At 38.7% G+C, this 27,911-nt stretch overlaps 1 pseudogene; it reads left to right on the plus strand.

The window, feature by feature from the left end:
• Positions 1 to 27,911, plus strand: part of LOC120317731 — a 167,031-nt pseudogene that overhangs the window by 118,989 nt on the left and 20,131 nt on the right.

The raw sequence follows: 27,911 nt of genomic DNA on the forward strand, positions 1-27,911 counted from the left end.
CAGAATATCCCCAGACGAAGTAAGGGTTCACCAGGGTGTCACTAAACTAAGGGCCACACTGGAATATATGGTGGATGTGTCCCTGCAGTCGGCCAAATATTCAGCTCGGGCCATAGCTTCCAACGTAGCCACAGGCCGGTTGTTCTGGCTAAAAAAATTGGAAGGCCGATACCAGGCACAAATGGAGAGTAGCTGCGGCACCATATCAAAAGAGTCGCCTTTTTGGAGAGGCTCTCACTCCTTACCTGACTGAAAACAAAGAAAAGTTGAAGGTACTAGCTCATATTGTCCAAAAAATGGGCAGACATTTTTCTCCATACAACCGGTGTCCGTCGTTTAAGTCTGGAGTGGGTATCGGCCTTTTCAAGCAGGGCCGGAGCGCTCATAGGACTGGTCCGGCTACAGAGACAAGCCAAAGCCACAATTCCAGGCTAAGCGGCCCTTTTGCGGCAGAGGAGGTCGTCCTTTCCAAAAGTCAAAGTGACTTGAGGCGGATTCCCCCCATTGGCGGAAGACTTCCACAAATGGGAAAGCACCACCATGGACAATTGGGTTCTAATCACTATCAGAGACGGACTGTCTCTGGAATTCCTCACAGTCCCCCCTCGGCACTTCATCTCCTGCCCCCTATCCCGAAATCCCGTGAAACAAGGTCTCATGGAGGAGGCCATTCATCATTTGTTAAGCATAGAGGCAATAGAGCGGGTACCCCCAGATCAATGGGGACTAGGTTTCTACTCCATCCTATTCGTAGTGCCAAAGGCCTCGGGAGGATGGAGGGCGATCCTAGACCTCAAGGCTCTAAATCGGTACCTAATTTACTAAAAATTCAAGATGCAAACTCTTCATTCTGTTCTGGGCAGTATTCGGCCAGGGGACTTTCTTACATCCATACATCCTGACAGAAGCTTACCTGCACGTTCCCATACATCCAAATCACAGGCGTTTTCTCAGATTCAGGTATTCCAACCATAACTATCAGTACAGGGCCCTGCCATTCGGCCTATTGTCAGCTCCAAGGGTTTTCACCAAAATTCTGGCGGTTCTCACCGCACAGCTCAGGTTGGTACCAGTCTGCATTTAGTGCTACTTGGACGATATCCTAATCCAGTCATCCTCGGCACTGAACACCCGATCAGTCATGGCACTGATGATCAAGACACTCCAGGATCATGGATTTATGATCAACTTCCCAAAGAGCCATCCCAGCAAACCATTTGCTCCACTTAGGCACAATAATAGACACCAACCAGTGCCGAGTTTTCCTGTCTCAGGAGCTTCAGCTCAGCATACATACGATGGTCACCAGGGTGTGCAAGGAGAAACGTGTAACCCTGCTCCTACTTTCACAGCTGTTAGGGAAACTGATCTCATGTATTGCCATAGTGCCTTGGGCCAGGCTTCATACGAGACAACTGCAGTGGTTTCTACTCCCTTACCAGAAACAGGGTGTAGCATGTTTTCCACAGAGGGTGCGAGTCCCACCACAGACACTCACATCCCTCATCTGGTGGTTGTCCCCAGCATCTCAAGAAAAATATCAATTGGTTAGAGCTCAGAGCCATACACCTAGCACTTCGCCATTTCCACAAGAAGTTGGCGGGCCAATCCTTAGCTGTGCTACTCCCTTTTATTCTATTGGCTTTTGAAAGCCAATAGAATAGACTCTCTTGAATAGAGTCTAATTCTATTGGCTTTCAAAAGCCAATAGGAATTGTCCAGGCTGTCTCTGCCCTGCTGAACCCGCCAAAAGTCCCATTCTGCAAACGGTGCTGCACCGGTTGAGTAGCCCTCGACTTACGACCGGTTGGGGGTCGCGGCATTAAAAAGGTTGAGAACCACTGACCTAGATGTATGTAAGGCATTGTGTCATTACATCAAGAGGACAGCTTCCTTTCGCAAATTGGAGGCATTGTTTGTCTCTTTCCACTCAGCTTCCAAGGGACAGAAGGTTTCCTCCTCTACTATAGCCAGGTGGATCAAGGCTGTATCGCTCAATCTTATCAGGCTTACCCTTTACCTGTCCCAAGCCACCTGACAGCGCACTCTACTCGTAGCGCTTCCACGTCGGCGGCATGGCAGATGTCTATAGAGGACATCTGTAAGGCGGCTACGTGGTCATCCCCTTCACCATTCATTCGCCACTACAAACTCAACAAGTTTGCTTCTGCAAAGGCCGCTTTTGGCCGTCGGGTTTTACAACAAGTGGTCCATTTCAGCACTGACACTTAACCAACCTGCTTCCCACCCATGGAATCATAGGGGCTTTGGTAAGTCCCATTCGTGGATTCTACATTCCTCTACATGCTGGAGAAGGGGCGTTGTCTTACCTGAACGCCTTTTCTCAGCATGAGGAATGTAGAATCCACCCCCTCCCTGATCATTACTAGCAGTTAGGTTAGTGTCAGCAGTTCGGAGCCATCACGTCACATAATCATTCGCTTCGCCCTTTCGAAACTGGGGCATGCTCAGACCCTGCAGGGGCATGGCAACTTTGATTGTTTGGTCTGATTGGGCTAGAAGACTAAATCAACCCATTTGTGGATTCTAAATTCCTCATGCTGAGAAAAGGTGTTCAGGTAAGACAACGCCCCATTTCATCCTCTTCAGCACCAGTGGTTGGGGCATAAATTTGGACTGCTGTGATATTGAATGGTTTGCCTTGGATTTGAACTGAGATCATTTTGTCATTTGGAGATTGTATCCCAGTATTGCTTTTCCTATTCTTTTATTGACTATAAAGGCTACTCCATTTCTTCTGAGGGATTCTTGCCCGCAGTAGTATATCTGATGGTCATCTGAGTTAAATTCACCCATTCCTGTCCATTTTAGTTTGCTGATTCCTAAGATGTCTATGTTCAGTCTTGTCATCTCTTGTTTGACTACGACTAGCTTGCCTTGATTCATGGATCTTACATTCCAGGTTCCTATGGAGAAAAGATCTTTACAGCATCAGACTTTTTTTTCACCACCAGATATATCCACAACTCAGCATCCTTTCGGCTTTGGTCAGTCGCTTCATTCTTTCTGGCACTACTAGTACTAGCCCTCTGCTTTTCCCCAGTAGCATATTGGACACCTTCCGACCTGAGGGGCTCATCTTCCAGCGTCATATCTTTTTGCCTTCTGTTACTGTACATGGAGTTTTCATAGCAAAGATACTGAAGTGGTTTGCCATTTCCTTCTCCAGTGGATCACATTTTGTCAGAACTCTCTGCTATGACCTGTCCGTCTTGGGTAGCCCTGCACGGCATAGCTCATAACTTTATTGAGTTACACAAGCCCTTTCGCCACAACAAGGCAGTAATCCATGAAGGAGTGTCTGATCATGCACAGGTACAATTATGACACCTGGGTTATTGATTATATAACACTGTATTGGAAGAAGGAGTGGCAGAACATGGGCATTCCTCCAGGTTCTGCCACTCCTTTTCCTGCATGCTAATGCAGCTTCATTTCCACACAGTAAAATGGAAACAGTCCAAATAAAATCCCTAAGAAAACTTATAAAAATATTATGTTACTGGTATTGCAGAATTTCATATACTATTTAAAAGAGAAAAAGTGAATTATAGAGACCAGCATTTTTTATTATGACAGAGCAAACATAAATCCATGAATGTATGTAATATTTGAACTTAATCAACTATTTGTTGATTTATTTATTATTAAAAGTTTTATATGGCTTCCCATCTTGTTAAACACTAACCTGGCTAGCCCACAACCATAATAAAACCACAAACAAGAAAACCAGGTCTTTAATCCATCATCTTTATCCATGAAATACTAAGCAGCATGGTGGTCCCATTTATAATATGAATGTCTACATCTCTTTCCCATTAAATCCATTAAAGGTTTAAACGTATAACGCTACAAAAAATGCATCCATTCATTATATTCTGAAGTTACAATGCATAATACTACTAGTTTTGTCTAAATTCCATATTGAAGTGTAGATAAATTACATCACTAAAAAAGCTAGATCTCGTCAAGGACATACTGTAGTACATTATATTCATAATATATGGTTGTGAGTATTGGCTTATTTGAAAGGCTGCATAAAGAAAGATTGATGTCTTTGAACTCTGATGGAGAAAATTGTTGTTCTTGCCTTCAACCTCAAGAACAAATTATTCAATACTTGAAATATATCCATTAATACTTTCCTGAAAGTATTAATAATGAAGCTAATACTTAAATATTTTGGACATCTAAGATAGAAACAAGAATCTTTGGTGAAGACTCTGAAATTTAGAAAAATCCAAAGCAATAAAAAAGAGGTCTACAGAAGATGTCATGATACATTGTTGAGTTATTGACAGACCATCATGACAAATGTAGTTCATTGGTTCACAAAAATCAGAACAACTGAACAACGTAACAAGATATGTCCCATAAATTAAGTTCAGAAATGCATACTTTTCTAAGACATCATTGTACATTACAGCAGCAACATACAATATTTACAGTTATGTATGCTAAGATATAGACAGTAGGCTCTATCTGCTGGATATTCAGTTCCATTGCAAGTTTAGAGATAAGATCTCAAACAGTGTATTTTCTGAGCAGAATAATAATCCAATATCTTTAATACAAATATGTAACATATAAAACTTAAGATTAATTTCAAAAGAAAATATTTTCCTATTTTTATATTAAGATTAGTTTATGCAAACCAATTTTTTTCATCTATATATTAAATAATAAATTATATGAGTTGGAGAATATTAGGTCAGCTAATATGTCAGCAAAATAATACAGATGTTATTTCTTTTCATGATCATCCTATTTAAATATTGTATAGATACATGTACACTTTTTATGATAAAGTGGTGTATTCTATGAGAAACAATTTGTTAGCTGGTTGCAATAATCCATTCTCCTCCTTTAAAATACTGGATATTTTACCAACTTGGAATTTGCTATTTAATTACTAATTAAATAATTTTAATATATTCTTGAACACTAAAAAGAAATTTTATGTATATGTATTTTTCCAATCCTGTCTCAATTAAAATCAAAGACTAGATCTTCAAGGCTGAATCTCTACATTACTACAAAGTGGTGATGAATGGAAAAACAATATGTGTTTATTTCTCAGAATTTATTTCTAATGTAGTAGTTTCTATATTACCTATGTTAGAAATATGGTTTTAATTCTTTACCACAAAATGATTTTAATATATTATTTCTCTTTAGTTATGTTTTGCTTGTATGACACAGATGGAAACGGCTACCTGGATAGTTCAGTAATTTTAGTAATTAAAACATTCTTTAATATTTATTTATTATCTTACTTTGTTTATTTTTATAAATAATTCAAGGTGGCCAACATAACTAATACTCCTTCTTCTTCCTATTTTCCCCACAACAACAACCCTGTGAAGTGAATTGGGCTGAGATAATGTCTGACCCAAAGTCACCCAGCCAGTTAGTCATGCCTAAAGTAGGGCTAGAACTCACAATATCCCAGTTTCTAGCCTAATGTCTTAACCACAAGACCAGACAATCAATACTGAAATAATGAATTAGGAAGTATACCCTGGAAATACAATAAATAGTTTAATAATATGTAGTTTTGAGTTGCATTGGGGCAGTGTTTCTCAACCTTGACAATTTTAAGGCATGTGGACTTCAACTCCCAGAATTCCACAGCCAGCAATGCTGGCTGTGGAATTCTGGGAGTTGAAGTCCACATGCCTTAAAATTGTCAAGGTTGAGAAACACTGCATTGGGGGAATAGTTATACTGCTTGCGTGTTTTGTTTAACCCTGCCAGAATAATTATCCACCATTTCCAAAGAACAGGAACAATTCTGTATTCTTCCCACTTTTAGCTAAATGTTACCAGTGTTTCCAGCTGAATTAAAAAAAATAATGTTTGTCTGCCGTTTTAAGCTCCTCAATGTGAACAATTTCAAGTGTTCCATTCTAATTTACTACACTCCTTTTCCTTTAGATGATCATTGCCCTGGGCTGCTGGTAGCTTGTATCTCTGAACTTTTTTTATCCTTTTTTTTTAGTTTACAGTTTCAAAACAATTTCAATGTCTGATCTAAAATCATCTTTAACAAAAGCCAGGAGCAGCCTGGGATATAAGTAGCTTAGGCTGCTGCACAGAAATGCCTTCAGTTCTAACTTAAATTAACAGCACTGTTGATGCATAACCATTTATTTTTAAGTTTATAAGCCATATTGCCAACTACAACAAAAAGATAAGTTAAAATTCAAAACTCATTAAAAGCAAAACAAAACATCAGATAAAAGTAGCAATCAAAACATTCAGACTAAAGCAAACATCACAGAACTATTACAGAAATAAACCAGATGAAAGCATATACAAAGAGAATTTTAAAAATCTGAATATTAGATTACCTTTGATTAACACCTAAAAATTAAGTGTGTAAGTGTTAGAGGATCTCTGTGGATCTCATAATTTTATAATTAGAAACTTCTATTAATTGGTTCCATTAAGTTCAGCAAGATGAAAGAGCAAATTAGTCTGGATGTGATGATTAAAAAAAGATAGGGTCTAATATTAATTACTTTCTGAAGTACTTAATAGTTTTATTTTTTCTTTTTATACTGACTAGTATAACACCAGTATAGATATTTCATTTAAATAGGCTTCCAAGAATAGATTTATATTCTATTGCCTATTCCCAGCTGGTGTTCCAAAAAATCTGTTTCGCAAGAGAACAATATTATGTATTTTATTATATTTTTCTATTGCCTTATTTATTGTATTTTTCTATTGCAATTGCAAACTGCAATTCCAGAGAATATACATCATATTTTGGGTAAAACAGGAAGTTATATATGCAGTTTCTACTTTTACAACTTTCATTTAATTAATTACACAAAAAAATCTTCTGAATGAGGAAATAAAAAGAACAAGCATGGCAAAAAAAAATTCAAAAATAATTTTTTTCTTTTACTTTTAAAATGACATGTGTAAATGAGATCGAGAGACCAGGTGAAAAGATGCTGCCTATGGTCAGATAACAGAGGATGTCCTATCCTGCTCACACATGCTCACACTGAGGCTTCAATAGCCCAAATGGTATTCCGAGGATTCCCCATACAGGAACCAGAGCAAGACCCAACGAGTCCAATTTTTCAAGTCAGGAAAAACACAGAGGAAACTAAGCAAAATACATGGTCCAAAATACAAATTCCACAAGCCAAAATACAATTCCAAGGCCCACAAGGCAAAGTACAAAGTCCAGAAACAGAGTCAAGGGCGAAGCTCCAAGGCAAGATACATGGTGGCTAAACAAATGCATGATCCAAAAGAAAAGAGGTGTTCTCAGTGTCTTTCTGCTTCACATACAGAGATAAATAGCAACACATGAAACACATTAGGAGGGATGAGGCTACCTCCTTGTGAATAGTCTTGCTTACCTCCTTTGCACCTCTCTGCTCTTGCCTCTGAATGGCCTAAGATCCATAGAGGAGACAGTTCTTCCTTATTCTTGCTTATTGGTTGCAGTGCCTCTTCTCTGCCCTTGGCTTCTGGCTGGCCTTCTGAACCTCTTGCCTACAGCTGTGTTCTTCCTTCCATTATCAGCCAGCCACTCATCTGATTGCTCTTCCTGCCCTTCTGAAGTTCCTGGTCTCTCCTCCTCTTCTTGCCCATTCTCCTGGTTGAGAATCTGCCACATATTCCGGACATGCCTCTCCTCCGCATGCCTCTCCCAAGTTCCTGAAACAGGCTTTTCCTTATTATGTGGGCACCCATGACAGAGACAGAGCACACAGCTGCATAATGGCTGGATAGAACTTATATTAAGATTCTATTAATGTAGTTTTACAATAAAGTAGAATTAGCTTATCTGGCTGTATTTCCTGTCTGGTCTCCCTGATAATCCTGACATTTCTCATAATTTTGATAAATCTTCTTTATTATTATTTTAATAAATTACATGTTGATTGTCTTAGCTACTGTTTCTATTCAGTTTGGCACTCAAATTGCTCTTGGATACCATGGCCTTCTGAATCTTTATGAATCATAGAATTGTAAGGTTGAAAGCAATATTATATTTATTTTAGTCTAATCTCTATTCAGACAAACTTCCCAGACGAATGATTGTGTACCCTTTATTTGGAGAAATGGACTTTAATTTCCATTCATTCTAAGCATTGGTCGTTCTGATTAGGTATGATGAGAATCTTAGAACATGATAATATTTGGAGTTTGCTATATTCTTAAAGAAACATCATCATTTTAGTCATTGTCTATCCATTGCAGGATGAAGGCTTCTTCCGTAAGTTTCCAACCAATATGGTCCTGAGCTTTCTTTTGCCAATTAGGCCCACAATACTTGCTGATGTCATCAATCCATTTTGTTTTAGGTCTCTTTCGTGGATGCTTTTTATCAAGGGGGATCCATTCTATGACATCCTTGGTCCCCCTGCCATCAGTTCTTCTTGCTAGGTGACCAGCCCATTTTCCTTTCAATTCTTTTATTCTCTTGATGACATTGTATACTTTCATTCGTTCTCTAATCCATATGCAGATATTTCTATCTTGTCTTGTAATGCCAAGTGCGTATCTTTCCATGGCTCTTTGCACCACTCATAGGTTTTGTATCAATTATGAGGTTAGTGTCCATGTTTCACCAATATAAGTTAGAACAGTGATGGCGAACCTTTTAGAGACCGAGTGCCCAAACTGCAACCCAAAATCCACTGATGCATCATCGGGTGCCAGGTGGGTGTGGCCATTGGGTGGGTGTGGCCCATTGGGTGGGTGTGGCCCATTGAGTGGGCATGGCTGTGGTGGTAATGGCAGACTGGGTGGGACTAAAAAGTTCAATCAATCAATTCCAACTTTGCAAGATCTTTTTTTTCCCGCAAGAAGTTGAAATTGACTGATTGATTGAACCTTTTTTTTTTTGCACATGGCGGCAGAGGCCTAAAGCGAAAAGGTTTTATAAAACCCAGCTGAAGGCCTAGGACTGGGGTGATGGCATGCATGCCCACAGAGAGGGCTCTGAGTGCCGCCTCTGGCACCCGTGCCATAGGTTCGCCACCACTGTGTTAGAACAACACACTGATTGAAAACTTTTCTCTTCAGGCATAATAGGAGGTTGTTCTTGAAAATTACTCTTAGCTTGACTGCCAACCACATTTAACACACCATTCAATTTCCTTTATTTTATCACCTTATATTGAGATACATTAGCCAAGGTATATATATTCAGTGCTTTTTTAGTAAGAAAAAAGGTGCCAGAACTCACATCTTGTTAATCTTTTATTTACCTTTTCCATGTAGTCAATCACTGTACACACACCCACACATATCAATTGTATAACGAAACATAATGGTCGTCGCCCGCAGTAAGCACTCAGTGTGGACCACAGGACCACAAGCCGAGCAGCCAGAAGAAGTATGCATGCATCGGATTCAACACACAAGCAGCCAGCATGCACCATTTTAATGATTTTGCCGCCAACCTGCTATGCTCGGCATGGAAATTCAAGTCCAGGTGGACCAAACATCAAATTTTCAAAAGTTACTTTTAAACCTGGAAAATCTGTCAAAAAAAGCTGCTGGAACTCCATTCCGGTGAGTTCTATGACAAAAAAAAGAGCACTGTATATATTAGTAGTATTCTTAAAGTACTCTTTAGTAGTAGTAGTACTCTAAACAACTCTTAAAGAATGATTAATATGATTCATAGATTAAGTTTTTTTGAAAAGGCATAACTACCAGTTTTCAAAGGCAATTTACTCAGATGATACAAGCTGTTGGGAAATGTGAATTAAAGCCAAACTTCGTTAGCTTATCTTGGATTTTTAAAGATTTTTTTAAATTTTACATTATAAAATTATAGCTTAATTTTAGTCTGTTCTAAAGACTAACATTAGAATTTGACAATGCTATGTCTAAATTTAGCTATTTCTAAATATTCCTAACTCAAAACATTAGTTAAAGTATTAATTCATATTTTATATTATTATTTGGTTGAATTCTAGGAAAAGAAAATGACTTTTAATTAACAATATGCTTTGTGTTTTGCTTTTATGTCCAGGAACTTGAAAACATCATTACTCAAATGATGTGGCATGTGGCAGAATATCTTGAATGGGATGTCATAGAACTCAGTCCAGTAAGCATCAAGGCAAGTCAATTGTTTAGTTAGCAGTGGGAGTATCTAAGAACAGTTCTATATAATTTGATTAAATTACTATTATGCTTATATCCAATGCTTTTTTGTAAGAAAAAAGATGCTAGAACTTTTATTTTAAAAATTATATATTCAGTTCTTAACGTAAATACCGTAAATGCCGGCGTACAAGGCGACCCGGCATATAAGACGACCCCCGTCTTTATAGCTAGGCCGCATTCCTAGAACGTCATCTTATACGCCGGAAACTACCAGTATTTCCGGCGTATAAGACGACTCGGCGTATAAGACGACCCCCATCTTTGGCGCCGATTTCAGCACTCGCGAAAGTCGCCTTATATGCCGGCATTTGCGGTATAATTTATTGTATTTAAGGCCAGTGTTCATAGTAAATTTTACACTAAAATTACAAAAAGATTTTCAATTCACCATCAATTTTTAAAATAAAGAAATTATTTATCTTTCGCATGTAGTCAATCACTGTACACACACCAACACACAAGAGTTGTGTAATGAAACATAATGGTCTCCACCCGCAATAAGCACTTAGCGCTCAACCACACGACCAATCACAAGTGGAGCACTGCCACAAGCCGAGCAGCGCCATCACAATCAGCGCAGATGAAGTACGCATGCATCAAACTCGACACACAAGCAGCCCACATGCACTGTTTTAATGATTTTGATTATGCCACCGACCTGCTATGCTCAACAGGGTGATTCAAGTCCACATGGACCAAACATCAAATTTTCAAAAGTTATTTTTAAAACTTGGAAAATTCGTCGAAAAACGGTGCCAGAACTCTGTTCCAATGTATTCTATGACAAAAAAAGCACTCCATGTTGAAATGACTACAAAAAACAGGGGAAATGTTTGAGCCTGAATATTGAAGATAAATAAAAATGAGCAATTAAAGAAGCATCACCTGATCAATCAATAACAGAATTTATTTTCTTAAAATAAAATGGATTATATTAATTCTTATGCAATTCAACTGCAGAAGAACAAAAGCATTTAAGCAGAACAAGTATTCAAGAAATTTCAAGTGGAAAGTTTGCTGATCAGTTGCTGAATGTGGTAAACAGGATTAAACAATTATTTTTGTTTGATTAGTTTTTTACAAATGATATGCACATATAAGTTTTTTGCCAGACCACTTAATGCACCTTGCAATTCATTGTAAATTTTTAATTTAAAAAGAATACGAAGAGATTTTTTAAAAATGTTGTTATATATTTACTATGCAGAATTGTCACAAATTACGTGCAAAACACCTTGGATGCAATTTATTGAATCATTTTTGCCTCTATCACAGATTAAGAAAGACATATTTGCTACATATTTTGCAATCCAGTTTATTTTTTCAGCATGTAAATTGAATTTGGGTGTGGTAAAATAACATCGTCAATCTTCCCACTTTAATTTAATTGAAAATTACTTTTTCTCTGCTAACATTAAGTATATAAATATTGTATAGTGTATTTTGAAAGCATTTAAGGATTTTTTAAACCACAGTTCTTCTAATAAAATCTATTTTACTTTTAGAGAATAATATTTAAATAAATACTGCTACAACAGAGATAGACAAACTCATGCAATTTGTTTTGATGGTACAGGTATACATTATACGTAGGCTGAAATTACATGAGAATGCTAACTCATGCAGAATAAGTTTTCTTGCCTCAGTATCACATATTCTTGTCTATAAAATCTTGTGACATTTGGCAATCTTGTTATACTTTCACTATTGAACTCCCCCCTCCACTAAACAACCTGTGGATGATACAATCTATTTAGTGCCATATTTTCAAGATCTACATTAAAACAACACTAAGGTTGAAATGATGTACATCACTGGATTTATTTTGATTATACAGAGGTACTTCCTGATATTTTTAATATGAGAATATTTTAGTGATGTTTAGTGACATATTGTCTTCTATTTTCATGTGAAACAAGTATTAGTTTTTACATATTATTTATATCAAATATACTTTTTTAATTCAATCAGATTCTTCATGAAATGATGGAAGAAATTGATTATGATCATGATGGAAGAATGGATCCAGGGGGGAATGACTACGATCCCACTTTTAGTGTTGCTTGGATTAGAGAATGTAAGACTCATCATAGTGATAATAAACTCTTAAACTTAAAAAAAAAGGTATGCATTCTAGCATTTTGGATGCACAAATAAATAAATACTAAATTCATGAAAGAAGAGGATAACCCTATCTTAGAAATATTTCTTCTCCTGGTATAGTCCTCAACCTCTCTGTTTAAACTGTATTATGGCAGCTATCCAAAAATAACTATTGTTACAAATCTGAAAAACTGTATCTTAAAAAATGAATTGATTTTAATATTTTTTCTTCTAAAGAATTAGAAATGATTTATTCTGAACCAGAATCCTTCTGATTTGAGGTTTTATATTAAAGTGTTGAAACAGGTTGATTGAAATAGGTTGATTCACTTTGAAAGTATTCTGGATCTATAATTCATAAAGGAACATTTTATTATTTGCACATTTACACACATATACTTATAATTTATTTAGTTTAAAATGTGAATTGTATTAGTGGGATATATATATTGCTCCTCCAAGCACGAAGCTGAAAACACCAGCCTGAAGATGATGAATGGGACTTCGTCGAAATGTCGCCAAGACACTTCCAATTTTACGTGGGAGAAAACCGAATAACCAAAGACCTACATACAAACACCCATGAAAACCTCAGAAAACACACACACACACACACACACACACACACATATATAGTTAATAACACTAAAAATATGAACCCTGGGAATATTCATATCTAAAATAAAATGAACACCAAGGTATTGATTAAAACTATAAGAGTTTAATTTAATTTAATTTAATTTAATTTCATCTGATTATTGCAAGTTAGCATTTCTGCACGGCTGTATTAAGGAGAACCTGGTTCCAAACTCGCTGCGAAGAAGACCAACGGTTGACTCCTTGGAATGTCGGCAGGCAGTTCGCCAATTCCAGCGGCGCACTTTGTATGCGCTAATTAACGACCAACATAGTCGAATAAGAAATTTAAAAGCATGGATCCAAGACCACCGGAACTTTTGCAATATGGAGTTAACAAACCACCATTTCTAGATGCTGGATCAGCATATCCAACAAGCTGCAGCACAAACAACTTGACATATGACTGAGACATTCTTAAGGAGAAAGAACCGGCTACGCGACTCCAGCAACAACCATCCGTCGGGAAGAGTGGTATGCAATTTGTCCTCTAAAATCTTAACCCAGTCACAACTTGCTCTATTACAACGGGATGTGGGTTACAATCTCACAGATGCAGGCGCCCTTGACTTTGTAGCAGCATTAGAACCCGCTTTACATCATATTGGAGCAGGGGAGGAGGCCAAGAACCATATCAGGAACAAGTCACGGGCCTCATTATGAATCACAGACGCTACCAAACATTATCTAGGAGTGAAAGAGAGGCCCTGATACAACTTAAGAAAGATGACACTATTATCATACTCCCAGCTGATAAGGAGAGGGCAACTGTTGTCATGGACAAAGTGGTGTATATTAACAAGGTGCTGGAATTGCTCAATGACAGTGCTGCATATAAAACAGTGAGTAAAGACCCCTCCACCACTTTGAGGAATCGTATTAATAAGCTTCTTGATGACTTAAAACGCAATGGGAGGATGGGGGAAGATGTGTTGAGAAGGGTACGCCCTGGCGATTCAGCTCTTGCCAGATTTTACGGCTTACCCAAGATACACAAATCCAACGTCCCCCTCCGTCCTATTGTTGCATTTAGAGGCACGCCCACCTCTGAATTGGCCAAGTGGCTGAGCGTACGCATCAGCCACTTGGCCAATAATAGTAACACCACCGTGAGATTGGCAGACGAGTTCCTTAATAGGATTAGAACCCTGAGGGTGGAGGAAGACGAACTTATGGTATCTTTTGATGTGGTCTCCTTATTCACCTCTATTCCGCAAAATCTTGCGATCTCAGTATTAAGAGACCGGTTGAATCAAGGAGAACAGGAACAACATCAGGACCCCCTCCAGATAGAAGACCTTATAAAACTGGTGGGAGTCTGCTTAAAGACCTACTTCACCTTTCAGGGCACTATATTTGAGCAGATCAAGGGAACACCAATGGGGTCTCCGATCTCAAGTGTAATTGCAGAGGTGGTGCTCCAACGTTTGGAACACATAGCGATGGCCCAGTACCAACCAAAATTTTGGGCCTGCTATGTGGACGATACGTTTGTAGTCATCAAGAAGCAACACAAGACTGACTTTATGGGCATTTTGAATTCGGTATATCTGGACATCCAGTTCACCATGGAAGAAGAAAATCAGGGCGCACTAGCATTTCTAGACGTATTGGTGCAACGCCAACTGGATGGATTTTTGACCACCAGGGTATACCGAAAAGCAACTTGCACGGATAGGATCCTCCATTTTGAGAGCAACCATCCAATAGCCCATAAAGTCAGTTGTGTTAAGACTCTATTCAAACGGGTGGAGTCACATTGCAGCACTGTCAAAGTTAAGAGGGAGGAAAGAAACCACCTCTTCCAAGTGTGTAAGCGCAATGGGTACCCGGCAAGATTCATCAACCGGTTTAATATACCATCTGAACCCCGGAGTAACCCCACACCTAATGAGTTGACACCACAGACAACACGTATTACCCTCCCCTACATCTGCAATGTATCAGAGGCTACGGCGAGAATTTTGGCGCCATATAATATACAGGTAGCACATAGACCCAGCCAAACGCTATGGGCAGCCATTATGCGCCCCAAGGACCCGCTCCCCAACATGGAGAGATCGGCAGCCATATATAAGATCGAATGTATGGACTGTCCGTGCAACTATGTTGGGGAGACTTCCAAACGAGTGAAGACGAGGGTCCACGAACACAGACTAGCTGTGAAAAGGGGCGAACAACACTCCCAGATATGGACTCATATGACGGAATTGGGCCACCGCTTTAATTTTAATGAAGTAGACGTCTTGGCAAGTGACAGTACTAAGGGAGGCCGACTGCTTAAGGAAGCATGGCTATCCAATGGCAGCTCTATCAACTGACATATTGACCTCTGTCCGGCACACTTAGCACTTAGATCATGGAGTGCGACCAACCACCCATCTTGCTACTACTGGCCCGATAGTAAATCCAATGAGAGAACCATAGGAGATGTGCCAACCCCCCAACCAACTCGATGCAATTCAGAAGAGGAGGGACAACGATTGAGAATTCCCACGACCCTTGCAATGTTAACACGCTTGCAAAAAACTAAGAGAGCGATAGAAATTAAAGCCCAGAACCCCTGCATCAGGAACATCAGAGATATCCCAATTAGCATGCAAGGAGATACGTTAGACAAAGATGGGGAGAGATCATTAGACCTGACACCTCACCGACGGGCCAAAGATAATTATAACCATGAGATCACCCCCATAGAAAAACAATCCATTGAGCCACCCCAGCCAGTCTGGAACATTGTGCACGACCATTCTAATGACAGTTGGGCACGAGGGAGGGGCATTAAGGATGAAAAGAAAGATACTCATAGAGAAAGTGACTGGGTGAAGCGTGATTGGAGAAAGGAAAAGGACAAATACAAACTACCACTCGAACCCAAAAGGGGGAATGGATTGAGGGATAGCGGCAATCGAAGAGACAAGGGGTTTACATCACCTGCCTCAGAATCCAAAGAAAAGAAGTTAGATGAAGATACACACCCAGCTAGGAAGGACAGAAAGAAACGAACCACCGGAGCACAATTCAACCAATTGGGTCCGGTGACGAGATCGAGGAGCCGAGTGCAGACTCCGGCCTGCCTATAAAATGACTCTCTCACACCCTGACGGTCCAGCCCTGATGATGCCGGCAGATGCCGGCGAAAGCTTGGCGTTTTTAAATTAAACTCTTATAGTTTTAATCAATACCTTGGTGTTCATTTTATTATATATATATATGTAGGTCTTTGGTTGTTCGGGTTTTCTCCCACGTAAATTGGTTGTTCGGGTTTTCTCCCACGTAAAATTGGAAGTGTCTTGGCAACGTTTCGACGAAGTCTCATTCGTCATCTTCAGGCTGGTGCTTTCAGCTTCGTGCTTTGAGCAGCAATGTGTGGTCTTAGCTGTTTCTTCCTTTTAACTGCCAGTGGGGGTATGAACTGATTGGGTGGGAGCTTGGCTGTGTTCTGATTGGGTGGAGGTGTGTTCTGAATGGTTAGGGGCTTGGCTGTGCTCTGATTGGCTGGGGGAGTGTTCTGTTTGGTTGTGCTCAGGTTAGTCTGAGTTGCAGAGGGGTTTAAGATTTTGGGCTGCCTTGCTATTTTTTGGCTTCGCGTTCGTGGTCGTGCCTCCTCTTCATGGAGGGTGTCAGTTTGCTTCATGTATGGATTGGAGGGGTTTAAAGTGGCTAATGATGCAGCTGTGGTCTGGCTTCTGGTTTGTGGTCGTGCCTCGTCATCGGTGTGGCTTTGGGTTTGTTTTTTGCGTGGATGTGTGGTGGTGACCTCCTGTGTGGTTTTTGTGAGTGTGGGTCTGGTATCATTTTTTGTGTTAGGGAGTCGTTTGTCAATAAGGGCGGGTTTCCAAATGGCTGGTAGGCGGGAGGTATCATCTCGCTTGTTCATGCTGTGTGGGCGTTTTTCTATCTCGATGGCTTCTCTGATTATTCTGTTATTAAAATGTTCACTTTTGGCAATGGTTCTGGTATTTTTAAAGTCAATTTCATGTCCTGTGGCTTTAAGGTGTTGGACCAGGGAAGATGTTGGTTCCTCTTTTTTGACTGAGTTCTTATGTTCTTCAATGCGTGCACTTATTCTTCTGTTGGTTTGTCCATGTATGTGGTGGGACAAGTGGTGCATGGGATTTCGTATACTCCTTGATTTTCTAATTCAATTTTATCTTTGGGGTTTCTAAGGATGGTGGATATTTTTCTGTTTGTGCAGAATGCTGTTTTGATGTTGTGTTTATGGAGGATCTTACTGATTCTGTCTGTGGTGCCTTTTATGTATGGGAGGAGGGCTTTGCCGTTTTCTTGTTCTTTGTCTTGGATTTTAGTGGGGGTTTCTTTTTGGATTAGGTTTGTAATCTTATTTCTATGGAATCCATTGGATGTTAGTACATTGGTGAGAGTGTGTAGTTCGGGTTTTAGGTGTTGTTCGTCAGCTAAGCGTTTTGTTCTGGAGATGAGTGTCTTGGCTACAGAGTTGATCTGTGCTGGGTGGTGGTGTGAGAGAGCGTGCAGATAGCGGTTTGTGTGTGTTTTCTTCTGGTAGATGGTGTGTCCTAGGGAGCCATTGGATTTTTTGTAGACTAAAACATCCAGGAAGGGAAGTTGGTTGTTAGTTTCTGTTTCCATGGTGAACTGTATTTTGGGGTGTAGGCTGTTGAGGTGTGTGAGGAAGTTGTCCAGTTTTTCTTTCCCATGTGGCCAGATTATGAAGGTGTCGTCTACGTATCTGAGCCAGAGTTTGGGTTTGTGATCCGATTTTTCTAGAGCTTGGGTTTCAAAGTGTTCCATGTAGAGGTTGGCAATGACAGGTGAGAGGGGTGATCCCATGGGTGCTCCTTCTGTTTGTTTGTATTTTTGTCCATTATAGATGAAGTATGTGTTGGATAGGCAGTGGTTGGTCAGATCTAAGATGTGTTTGGGGGGGTTATATTTGTTTTGAATAGCTGTCAAGGCTTCTTTGATAGGCACTTGGGTGAAGAGGGATATGACATCGAAGCTCACTAGTAGGTCGCTGGGCTGTAAGCTTTGTTTCTTTATGATCTCTATAAACTGGAATGAGTTTTTTACGTGTGAGGTGATGGATTCTGCATAGGGCTGTAGTTGTTTGGCGAGAAATTTGGCTAGGTTTTGTAGAGGTGAGCCTATGGAGCTGACTATAGGTCTGAGTGGGGTTCCTTCTTTGTGTATCTTGGGGAGACCATAGAGTTTGGGGCATCTGGATGATTTCTCTCTGGGAATGATTCTTTGCTGGATCTCTTCGCTAATGGGGGAGGCTTTTATTTTGGATCTGGTGGTTTTTTCCAGGTAGGTGGTGGGATCTGTATTTAGGGGTTTGTATGTGGAGTCTTGGAGTAGGTTGGTTAATTTGGTTTGGTAGTCAGATGTGTTCATAACCACCGTGGCGTTGCCCTTGTCTGCTGGTAGGATTATTATGCTGGTGTCTTCTTTCAGGTTACGTAGTGCTGTCTGTTCCTCTTTGGGTAAGTTGCTTTTGGGTGGCTTGCTGGTGCAGAGGATGTTGGTGATTTCGAGTCTGATTCTGTTGGCGTCATCGGGGTTGATTTTGGTCAGGCTGGTTTCAACTCCACATATAATGGTTTCAGTGGGGATGTGTTTGGGAGCGACTGCAAAGTTGAATCCTTTGGAAAGGACATTGGTTTCGGCTTTGGTGAGGATCCTATCTGAGATGTTATGCACTGTTTGTTTCATGTGTGGCTGTGAGGGAGGAGGGGTTTGTTTCTGGCGTTCTTGTAGTCTTCGGAGTTTGTTGGTGTGTGTATCTGTCTTGAGGGTGGTCTGAACTCAGTCAAAAAAGAGGAACCAACATCTTCCCTGGTCCAACACCTTAAAGCCACAGGACATGAAATTGACTTTAAAAATACCAGAACCATTGCCAAAAGTGAACATTTTAATAACAGAATAATCAGAGAAGCCATCGAGATAGAAAAACGCCCACACAGCATGAACAAGCGAGATGATACCTCCCGCCTACCAGCCATTTGGAAACCCGCCCTTATTGACAAACGACTCCCTAACACAAAAAATGATACCAGACCCACACTCACAAAAACCACACAGGAGGTCACCACCACACATCCACGCAAAAAACAAACCCAAAGCCACACCGATGACGAGGCACGACCACAAACCAGAAGCCAGACCACAGCTGCATCATTAGCCACTTTAAACCCCTCCAATCCATACATGAAGCAAACTGACACCCTCCATGAAGAGGAGACACAACCACGAACGAGAAGCCAAAAAATAGCAAGGCAGCCCAAAATCTTAAACCCCTCTGCAACTCAGACTAACCTGAGCACAACCAAACAGAACACTCCCCCAGCCAATCAGAGCACAGCCAAGCCCCTAACCATTCAGAACACACCTCCACCCAATCAGAACACAGCCAAGCTCCCACCCAATCAGTTCATACCCCCACTGGCAGTTAAAAGGAAGAAACAGCTAAGACCACACATTGCTGCTCAAAGCACGAAGCTGAAAGCACCAGCCTGAAGATGACGAATGAGACTTCGTCGAAACGTTGCCAAGACACTTCCAATTTTACGTGGGAGAAAACCCGAACAACCAAAGACCTACATACAAATACCTGCGAAAACCTCAGAAAACATATATATATATTTCAATGCATCTCATTTTTGAGATATATAAACTATATAAATAGAGGCATATATATTATTAGTGGTTTAAATTAAAAAAAGCAGATACAACCTTTTATTCTCATAGCCCTTTAATTATTCTTTTTTGTTTGTACTTTTCCAGTTTCTCAGCAGGCAAAGCTCATACTGAAATAAATGGAAAATCTGTCTGCAGAACAGCTGCAAAATTAACTGATAATAATAGTAAGAATTATTATAATTGCACTGATATGCCACATTTACTACTGCAATTAGGATGTAGAATAAAATTAAAATTCAATACAATTGCATTTAATTGATTAATTAACTAAATCATATTTACATAATGCAACTACTGTCATATTTTTCCTACTATGCTATTAATAAATGTCAATAGAAAACACACAGATCAAAATTCACAAACTTAATTATATTCATTTTTCCTCATATTTACTAAATAAATCCTTACAAGCTTCCTTATACAAATATAAATTCTTCAATTTTTTGTGAGATTGCCAATATATGAACTCAATTTATTTACATAGTCAAATATATTGGGTGTTACTTGCTAGTAGAAAAACACAATTTACATTCTAGACAATTTGAAATTATTGAGATAAAATATGTTTCTTTTGAAAATGATATTACTTTATTTACTAAGGCTTCCACACTGCAAAATCTTAATGGGCTCCAGCCAGTTTATAGTTCTTTGCTTGAAATAATGTCAATGGATTATGAAGGCTAATCAATTTGACAATGGGCATTCTTGCTGGATAAAATAATAGTAGAAAGGCATTTCTCAGAAGTGATGCTTTTTACTGTATATGAAATATGTGTGGCAGCTGTGTATTGGAGAATGCAACTGCTGTAGATTTTGGTTAGAAATAAGACCATTAGAAATGCCCACCTAGGTTACTGTTGATTCCATATGGTTTCTGGAGATATTGGAGATACTAAATCTCTATTAGTATTCAATATTCTTAAAAAGCTGGTTACACTTCCTAACTCATGCAAGGTCTTCTTCACTGCTGACACTACACTAAGCCTAATGTATTGGGTAAGAACAGTCATTGAATTTCACATGCCATAGAGCAGGTATGTCAAACTGCCGGCCCGTGGGCCGGACATATCATGCTGAAACTGCACCCACCCCATTGCCGCGACATCACGTGACATCGCGAGTTTGACATGCCTGCCATAGAATGAGGCTATATGGTTTGGACCAAGTGATCTTGTATGGGATGATTTTTATGCCAATTTGAAGGCCAGTTTATTCTAATGGTTAAGACACCAAACTAGAAAGCAAGAGACTGTAAGTTCAAGTCCTGCCTTTGCTGGGAAAGCCAGCTGGGTGACTCTGGGGCAGTTATTCTCTTTCATCCAATTCACTTCACAGGTTGTTGTTATGGGGAAAATAGGAGGAGGAAGATGTGCTGGATATATTTGCCCCTTGAGTTGTTTGTAAAAACGATAAAGGCAGGATATAAGTGAACAAAATAATATCATTTGAATTATCCTTGAGTTGGACTCTGGTGGATGGGTCAAATTGAGAGAGCCAGACAAGGCTGGAACTAGTAGTTCTGGAAAACTATTCCACATTCTTTCCCAATCTGATGAACATCCGCAGGAAACCATTGGATGACATCATTGGCTGGTTTAACATAAATAAAAAACTCTCTTTTTACATCTTTGTAATCCCTTAATTTAGGGTAGAGTTGGAGTGACTGGATGAATCTGAGCATTTACTGGCCTTCCTATGCCACACAGAGTTTGCAAGAGATATTTTTTCTTTGCGTCCTAGGAAACAAACATTTGCCATTACCTAGGATTGAACTCTTAACCTTCCAAATGGGAGGCAAGCGTCTTCACCATTAAGCCACCATGCCGCTCTGGTTAAACATAAATATGCAAACGAAATACAGTTACACCTTTGAAACCCTGGCAAGTCAAGTGAGCAGGTAGAAGCTGTGGCCAAGATAGGTACATCTTGTTCACATGTTGTACCCTTTTTGAACAGGAGAACCTTCAGATACAGATACATGACTTGTCATCTCATGTTTGGATTACTGTAATGCACTGTACTTTGCTGCCCTTGAAAGCCACCCAGAAGCTGCTGCTGGTTCATAATGTTCTTTTGGGTCTTTTAGTTTGACTTTAGTGTTGTAATTTGCACTTGGTTTCATTAATTAATTCATTCATTTATTCAATTTCTATAGCACTTTTAGAACAATTTTTGTTTCTTCTGATCTGTTGTATTTTCTTCTAATAAGTAGGCTTTTTTGTTTGTTTTAATCCACCCAAATTTGTTTGAGAGTTGATGAAATAATAATGTATGTGTTTGTGACACTGAGCTGGACTTATTTATGTCTCTCTGTGTATATTTCAGAATCCTTCTGAGCTGCCTATTTCCTTATTAATTTATTTCTTAAACATGTCTATGTGAAAATCAATTTTAGTTTGGTAAAAAAAGAATATATAGCTTTTTAAAAAGCGCAGTAATTTTGGGAGTGAATATGTTTGGAATTTCAACTGAGCTTTCTCCACTACCTTTTCTCCACTAGATGTCAGAGTTGAATTGCAGCAGTATTTTGCTATAATAAAGTGTTATTTCAAAAGCTGTAAGAAATACATTAGTGATGTTACCTTATAATCAACCAAATGAACCTTTAAACAGATGACTCTTTAAAAAGAAAAAAAATACTTATGGAAATTTAGGCCGAAATATATATTAAAAAATCAGCTGAATTGGTCCATAGAGAATGGTCTAGTTAAGCAAGATTAATGCCACAATGATTGTCAATGTGCATTCCCTATGGAACACTCAATCAACACTGCTTTGTTAGATTATAAATTTGGCTAGAATAATGGAGAGTCCTACTTCAATTGGCAGGAAATATATTTAAAGCAGTGTATTGTCTACATGTTCAATACCTAAGGCTTATATATTATATAGTAAATATTATGAACACTGCTTGTTTAGTATTGAAAAATGTTAGCAGTATGTGCTTTTTATTCCAGTTTGAAATTCTGTGATGAAGATTTTCCACAGATATTCTAAAAGTGTGAAGAATCAAAGACCACAGAGTTTGTCCAGACAAGATATTTATTACAACTTCATTTATTCACAAAATTTTAATTGGGAGGGAGGCAGTGGTGAAGCCAATATTCAATCTATAACTAATTACTTTTATTCTCATCAGTATTCTTTTTTGGAAAACTAGGAAACATCAATAAAAAAGTTAAAATTAATAGGGTACGAAAGCTAATGACCAAACTCTCTCTTTGAACAAAATAGACAAAAATTGCTTAATCAGAATATATTGCTTCATTGCTATTCTTTGGGTTTTCCACAAGAGGGACCATCTGCAATTCTTTTAGAGGAAGATGTAATAAAAATAATATGCTAACACGTGTATAACCTAGAATACACACACACACATATATGTGTATATACACACACACACACACACACACACACATACATGTTTTCTGAGGTTTTCGCGAATAACCAAAGACCTATATATATATACATATATATATATTATTGTATAATATTAAGATTTAGTTTTAATAACCTAAAACAACTTGTTCTTTTATTTGAAATAATACTAAATGTAAAGCATGATAGTAAAACCTTCTTAGCAATTTTCATACAATATAATAAAGTACCCTGTTTACAGAATTGAAACAGTATTTTATGCACACTCACGGCCACACATAACAAAGAGACATATACAAACATCTGAATCCCATTGATATCAATATCCCCAAGTTTATTTGCATAGGAACACTATCAGATGTTCCAAAACACCTATTACAATCTGCAGAGTGGTACCCACATGTACCATGTACCAGTATCAGGTGCAAGTAACAGGAAAAGGAGTTGAGTTCAAAGCATGAGTTACTTGCACCTGATACATGCTACCTACACAAGATTTTGACCTGCAACAGTCAAGCCAAATTGATAGATAAGAGCCAATGGAATTCACGGAAAGCTGGACTGGGGCTTCTTGTGGAAACACAATGACTCTAAACTGATGACATGTTTAGTCCCGCCCTGAGGTTCAGTCTGCTCATCTCTTAAAGCAAGTAAAGAAGATCCTGCTACTATTTACCTTTTTTTCAAAGTTGAAAAAAAGAAGGTGACTTGTACTTTGTAACATGTTACAAAGTTGTGTATGTGGATTTTAACAGTTTTAATTGTTTTGGATTTTGTAAGCCACTCAGAGTCTTCTGGAGTGGGGAGCCATACCAAATCAAATAAATTGTATTAAATTAAATTGAGAGTTGATTATATTTTTATGAATGCACTTTGCAGGGTTTCTGTTGAGTTAAATGAATAAGTTGTATAAACAGTCTTAACTATTTCTTTAAACTGAAAAAGGAAAATATAACTCAACCATTAACTTTAGTATATAATGTTCCAGTGTCCAAATATGTATTCAGAGATTGAACACTCAGATATGGAAATAACTGATTGCATGATCCCAGTGTTATATTTTTGAGGAACAAAACATTTTTGCTACCAAGAATACTTTCAAATCCTTGTCAATTGGCTATGAATTAAATGTTTTAGTGTAGTAGTTTGGCTCAAGCACATTTCCAGTAAGCTTAACAAGTAACAAGTAAAACTATTTCCATCCGGAAGGAACTAAACAGAATATGTTCTTATAATATCTTATAATATAAAATTATATTATAATATAAAATCCATAATATAGTATTGGCATTTGGCAGATTACAATCTCTGGGTTAAGAAAGGCAAAATAATAATAATAATAACAACAACAACAACAACTGCATGGGTTTTGGTTGAAACATCTAACTGTTATACACCCACCCATTGCCAACAGTTTGACAATATACTACAAGGAGGAAAAATTGAAAAGTGGCTAACAACTGGGAAAACCTACCTAATAATGAAAAATCCAGTACAACAGCATCTAGTTGAAAACAATCTCTTTCCACCAGAGCAGAAAGGAAACCGTCCCAATAGCAGAGGAACAAAAGATCAACTGCTAATAAACAAAATGATCTTGGAAAACTGCAAGAAAAGGAAGACTAACCTGAATGTGGAATGGGTTGACTACAAAAAGGCATTTGACTCTCTGCCACATGACTGGATAATCAAGTGCCTAGAAATAACAGGAGTCAGTAGAAACATCAGAAAATTTGTTGAAAGGTCAATGGCACAATGGAAGACACAGTTGCAGATCAATGTCGAGGGACTGGGAGAGGTTAATATCAAGAGAGGAATTTTCAGGGAGATTCATTGTCACCATTACTATTTGTTATTGCACTGTTTCCTCTGTCAACAATACTGAATAACTCAGGACATGGCTATCAAACATCAAAAACATCTGCCAGACTATCCCACCTTCTTTACATGGATGATCTGAAACTGTATGGAAAAACATCATCTGAAATAGAATCGCTGCTCAACACTGTCCGTATATATAGCCAAGATATTGCAGTGGAGTTTGGCTTGGACAAATGTACCACACTTACTATCAAACAAGGAAAAATAGTGAAAACTGAAGGAATCAAGATGCCCCACAAAAATAACATTAAGAGTCTGGATGAGGAAGATTACTACAAATACTTGGGTATCCTTCAAGCTGACAACATCAAGCATACTGAAGTCAAGAAAAAGATTAGAGGTGAATACATCAAGAGAGTGAAGAAGATCTTAAAGTTCAAACTCAATGGATGAAATACCATAAAGGCAATCAACATCTGGGCAATTCCAGTCATTAGATACACAGCTGGAATAGTGGACTGGACTCAAGCAGAACTAAAAGCAATGGATAGGAAGAGCAGAAAAATAATGACAAGAAATCATGCCCTTCATCCACGCAGTGACATTGACAGACTTTATCTACAAAGGGAAATAGGTGGGTGTGGAATGCTGCAAGTATATCAGATGGTTGAAGAAGAAAAAAATGGCTTTGGAAGAATATCTGAAGGACAGTGATGAAGATGCACTGAAATTAGTATGTCAGGAAGGCTTACTGACTACTGGAGAGATCAAACTGGCCTACAAGAAAGACCAAATGAAGAACAGAATAGAGGCATGGGAAGACAAAGCACTACACGGCCAGTACATTAAAAAAAAATAGCTGGGAAAGCAGATAATAAAAAGACCTGGCAATGGCTAAGAACAGGAAAATTGAAGAAAGAGACCAAGGGACTAATTCTGGCTGCACAAGACCAAGCCTTAAGGATAAATGCATATAAAGTCAAAATTAAGAAGACAGCAACAGACAGTAAATGCCGCCTATGCAAAGAAGCTGAAGAAACAATGGACCACCTGTAAGCTGCTGCAAGAAGATCACACAGACTGACTACAAGCAGCGGCATGACAAAGTAGCAACAATGGTGCATTGGAAGATCTGCAAGAAATATCATTTGCCTGTAAGCAAGAACTGGTGGGATCATAAAATAGAGAAAGTCATAGAAAATGATAAAATTAAACTGCTCTGGGACTTCAGAATTCAAACAGACAAGCACCTGCAACATTACACCCCAGACTTAACAATTGTTGATAAGAAAGACAAAAAAGTCTGGATAGTGAACGTGGCAGTGCCTGGAAACAGCAGAATAGACGAGAAAGAACTGGAGAAGATAACAAAATACAAAAACTTACAAATAGAAATAGAAAGATTGTGGCAAAAGCAAACAAGGGTAGTACCAATAGAAATAGGTGCCTTGGGTGCAATCCCAAAACAACTGGAGCACCACTTGAACATCATTGACATTGACAAATTTGCCATTAGTCAATTGCAAAAGGCGGCCTTACTAGGAACTGCTTCCATCTTGCGACGATATCTGTAATACCATCAAACATCCACATCTGCTTATCCCAGGTCCTTGGTAAGGACTCAATAGGTAGACAAAATGCCAAATCCAGTCTGAACATCTGGCTGACTGTGTGATGATCAATAATAATAATAATAACAACAACAACAATAATAATAAAAGTTGGAAGGGACCTTGGAGGTCATCTAGTCCAATCCCCTGCTCAGGCAGGAAACCCTATACCATTTTGAACAAATGACTGTCCAGTCTCTTCTTAAAAACTTCCAGAGTTGGAGCATTCACCCTTCTTGAGGTAGATTGTTCCACTGGTTAATTGTTCTAACTGTCAGGAAGTTTCTCCTTAGTTCTAGGTTGCTTCTCTCCTTGATTAGTTTCCATCCGTTGCTTCTTGTCTTGCCTTCAGGCACTTTGGAAAATAGCTTGAGTCCTTCTTTCTGGCAGCCCCTGAGATATTGGAAGCATTGCTATCATGTCCCCCCTTGTCCTTCTCTTCGTTAAACTAGATATACCCAATTCCAGCAACCGTTTCTTACATGTTTTAGCCTCCAGTCTCCTAATCATCTTTGTTGCTCTTCTCTGTATTCTTTCTAGAGTCTCAACATCTTTTTTACATCGTGGTGACCAAAACTGGATGCAGTATTCCAAGTATGGCCTTACCAAGGCATTGTAAAATGGTATTAATGCTTCACATGATCTTGATTCTATCCCTCTGTTAATGCAGCCCAGCACTGTGTTGGCTTTTTTGGCAGCTGCAGCACACTGCTGGCTCATATTTAAGTGATTGTCCACTAGGACTCCGAGATCCCTCTCACAGTTACTACTATTGAGCAAGCTATCCCCTATACTATACCTGTACATTTGGTTTTTCTTGCCTAAATGTAGAACCTTGCTTTTTTCACCACTGAATTTCATTTTGTTAGATAGCACCCAGTGTTCAAATTTGTCCAGATCCTCCTGTATCTTAAGCCTATCTTCTGGAGTGTTGGCTATTCCTGCCAGCTTGGTGTCATCTGCAAATTTGATGTTCCCATCTATCCCCTCATTCAAATCGTTGATGAAGATATTGAAGAGCACTGGGCCCAGAACAGAGTCCTGGGGCACTCCACTACACACCAATGGGCTTTCTATCACCGAAAATTCTCCTTCCTTGAGCAATAAATGACTAAAGTTGTACAATATTTTCATGAACAGCTGAAGCTGTGCCTTTTAAATATACAGCCTACTTATAGTGGTTTTTAGCAGTTCTTGAAATCAATGTATAGTTTCAGAACTTCATTAGCTCAAAGAAATAAAATGCAGTCTGCCATTTTTAATAATAAGCAATCCATTTTTAAATACCAGTTCCAAATTACATACAAATATGAGTTAAAGACAGACTTAGGAATGAAACCTATTTTTAATCTGGGATTGTCTGTAAACATTTTTTTTTAAAAGTTGATACATAACTAAAATTTATATTATAGTAAAGCAACATTTTTGGTGAAATAGTAGAATACAAAATCTATATAACAAAATATATTTTAAAAAAAGTTTAAAAAGATTGAACATGTGGGCAATAAA

The sequence above is a fragment of the Crotalus tigris genome, unplaced genomic scaffold (assembly GCF_016545835.1).
Source record: "Crotalus tigris isolate CLP2741 ecotype Arizona unplaced genomic scaffold, ASM1654583v1 scf7180000019798.211333, whole genome shotgun sequence".
Taxonomy (NCBI): domain Eukaryota; kingdom Metazoa; phylum Chordata; class Lepidosauria; order Squamata; family Viperidae; genus Crotalus; species Crotalus tigris.